Source organism: Panicum hallii, chromosome 4 (genome assembly GCF_002211085.1).
Source record: "Panicum hallii strain FIL2 chromosome 4, PHallii_v3.1, whole genome shotgun sequence".
Lineage (NCBI taxonomy): Eukaryota > Viridiplantae > Streptophyta > Magnoliopsida > Poales > Poaceae > Panicum > Panicum hallii.
In genome coordinates, this window is record NC_038045.1 from 28042357 (window position 1) to 28045998 (window position 3642).

Below are 3642 nucleotides of genomic sequence, written 5' to 3' on the forward strand. Positions count from 1 at the left end.
GACATTTTCGTCGGCCAGAAGCCGACGAAAATAGGCCTAATGCCGACGAAAATAGCCATTTTCATTGGCTTCCCGACGAAAATAGGCCGACGAAATAAACTTGACGAAAATAGGATTATTTTCGTCGGTTGCCGACGAAAATAGGAGTATATTTTCGTCGGCTTATTTGGCCGACGAAAATATATGTATTTTCGTCGGCCACATAAGCCGACGAAAATATATTGCCTATTTTCGTCGGCCACCGGCAGACGAAATTGCTGTAATCTATTTTCGTCGGCTGCTTGGCCGACGAAAATAATGTAGTATATTTTCGTCGGCTTTGTGGCCGACGAAAATACTGGGACCTCCAACCAGCAGCTGCAGCTACCTGATGCCCTATATAGGTCCTCCACCAACATACAATCAGATCAGATTTATGAAATACATCAACATCCAATAAATATAATTGAAGAACGAGATACGATATCACATGATGTCGATAACCTCCAAAGCAGTTACTTAACATACATAACATACATATCCATAAGCATAACACATCCAAAGCAAGTTATCCACCGAAGGACTTTCGACACGCTCCCCTGCTAGGCCTACATGGCAAGTGCAAGAGCCTACAATGCGAAAACACAAATCAAGGAGGAGGGGTAATGTTATGTCCGCTGCCGCAGTCACCTCCAGAAATGTTACGCGCTGCCGATGGTGGCGTGGACGGGCTGGCAGAAACTCCTCGAGGATGAGTACTCGTCGAACCCTGATTATAGAAAAAGTTAGATCTATTTAGTACGCATATGTAAGACAAGTTGAGCATTGCTAGTTATACGATATAATTACCACTTGTGGAGACGGTACACGCACAAATGGTACAAAATTCGGCGGTGGAGGAGGAGGCGAAGGAAGAGGTGGCAAATTAAATTGTGAGCCAAGAGTAGCCGCTAGCATTTCCTACAAACCGAAAGTAGATTAAATATCTTATAGCAATGAAAAGTGCATAAAGACTTGAAAAAATATAAAACTTGCATAGTACCTGAATCTGTCGATGCTGAGCGAAAAAACTTTGCATGTACTCGTGCTGTTGCCTTGCCCACTCCTCTTGCATCGCCTCTTCATGCTGCCTTATCTGCTCCTGCATTACAGTTTCCCTTTGACTTTGCCGTTCGTAGCCCCGAGAATTCTGAGTGGACTGGGAACACCTTGCCTCACTCAAAGCACCACTTGTATCAATAACTCCATTCAACATGCTAAACCTGCCATGTTTCTTCCCTCCCCCGCTTGAGTATAATGCACCGACATCCACATCACTCGTCCTCCAATCATACTCCTCCCCATGACGTGTCACCATTTCATCGCCATATCTCGCCTTACCATTTAGACAACCAATAATAAGATTATATTGAAATCATCGCTTAATTGAAATCATATTATTTTACTAACCAGAGTCTGCGTGGCATTGTCACTGCAAAGCAAATCTGGCTGTGTAGGATCTGGACCGTGGTGGCCTCGAATGTATGTTTCAATATAGCTTGGTGCCACCCCACTTTGTGCCTCGTGGTAAAGAAAAAATTGTGATATTGCAAGTAAGAACATAGTAAACAAATTGAAATAATAAACACGTACCATTCGACGAGCCAAACGAAGATGTCCATCAGCCCCATATCTCTGCGTAACCCGTGGTCCTGCTTGACGATTAGCTCTCTTCATTCTAGATTTTTCCACAAAGCTAGGTGAAACCCAATAAGCACAAAGTGCTCGCCAAGCATTCGGACACTTTCTCAACCAAGGCAAACCGCTAATATCAGCTTCAAGGTACTCATCCTCTCGAAGATATATCTCAGAAGCACCCAATTTCTTGTTCATGTGTTGCAGCTTTATTTTCTTGTAGTACAAACAAATGCACTGTATACGAGCATTGGACATCATGTCCCTTACCACCTTCGTCGCTGCCTTGTCAAACACAGAACGAGCCCTATCTTGTAGGCACTGCTCCTCCTCCTCCGGCAAACGATACCTCTCCTAAAAAGAAAAATTAATTCATTAGTCAACTCATAAATGAATCAAATAGATAAAAAAGTTAAGATAAAAAAGTACCCAGAACTCATTCCAAACTCTCGCTGCCGTCGTGACGCCCTGGTCATCCGATTGCAGCTTATAATGCTCCCACTTCAATGCAGGCTGAAGCACACCTCCAACTGTGACCATTCTTGGGTAGTGAAACCGACAAAGTGTTCCCAATGTTGCATTCACAGGTCTTAACCTATTTTTTCCCTCCCAACAAATATCGTCCCACTGCCTGCAATTAGAACATGTTATCCATCATGTTTCTTATTGGAACTATACAATATATTAAATAAAACAATCACAATAATAAAATATATTACTTACCAATCCCCATGTGTCCTAATCAGTCGACGATTTGCTGGATTGGTTGCTGCAGGAGTCATCACATTGTTGCCTCTAAATCTAAATGTGGTGTATTAGTTAGCTAGCTCATACAAAATTTTTCATGAAACGATCGTAAGTACCTGAACACAGTTTGTGCAGCAGTATCCTCCTCTTCGTCCTCCTCCTCCTCCTCCTCCTCTGAATCTCCATCATCTCCATCCTCGCACTCTTCTCTGTACTCGCACCCATCTCCCTCTCCACTACCTCCATCGCCATCCACGTTCGTGACATATTCTTCCTCATCCGCACCCCTACCTTCCTCTTCTTGCTGTTCAAATACAAATATATATTTATTGTTATTAAAAAATAAATTACACATGCAAACTACATATGACTTACTTGCATCGCCTCATCTAGACATCGCTGAAGTGCACTTCTTCGGCTCAGATGAGAACTGCTGCCTCTAAAGAGAGAAGGCCTATCCGAAGATGCGGATCCATCATTCTTCTTTCCCTGACTCCTTGATGACGAGGATACATCCTTCTTTCCCTTCCCCTTCAGAGCGTGCACAAATGACCTCATCCTAAAAAAATAAAATATGGTTAGTTAATATCATATGAAGCAATGGTAAATAAAAGATTCGCTGTTTCATAACAAAAATTACCAAATAGAACACTATTAAGAAAAACTACATATAACATCACATTACATGTTAAATATCCTCGGGGTCATCTTCTTCAGCTACGGGGCCACCATGAGTAGTACCATGCCACGTTTCAGATGTTGTGAACATTACTTTACCTGCACGACGTGGCCGTTTCTTCTTTCGAACCTCAGAAACTATTACATCACCGGTGTCACCATCTAATCTGTCAAGTGCCATCCTAATATCAACTTCAAAGGCTCCATCACAGTCATTTTCCTGAAATGCTTCAGGAACAGTACGATCAAGCTCACATTCATCGTAACCTTCATCTTCAGGAATAGGCAATCGACCTGGAGGACATACTCTCTGAACAATCCACCATGGTTCCAAACTTTCCAAATGGCATGGATACGACATGTAATAGACCATCTCAACTTGATGTGCAAGGACAAATGGATTGTAACCAGAAAGTCGCAATTTGTGGTTCACCTCCACTAAACCAAGTTTTTTATTATGCTTTACCCCAGAACCTAATTTACTATTGAACCAATCACAATAAAATAACACAACTCTTAAATCTTTTGACCCTTCAAACTTCAGCTCCACTATATTCTCAATGA

At 42.1% G+C, this 3642-nt stretch overlaps 1 long non-coding RNA gene across 1 annotated transcript; it reads right to left on the minus strand.

The window, feature by feature from the left end:
- Positions 1 to 2223: 2223 nt before the first annotated feature.
- Positions 2224 to 2561, minus strand: LOC112888911. The gene is made up of 3 exons (XR_003227962.1): positions 2517 to 2561; positions 2377 to 2454; positions 2224 to 2284 (listed from the first exon to the last, which is right to left on the minus strand). It is a non-coding gene; the product is annotated as an uncharacterized LOC112888911 (long non-coding RNA).
- Between the last annotated feature and the right edge of the window lie 1081 nt (positions 2562 to 3642).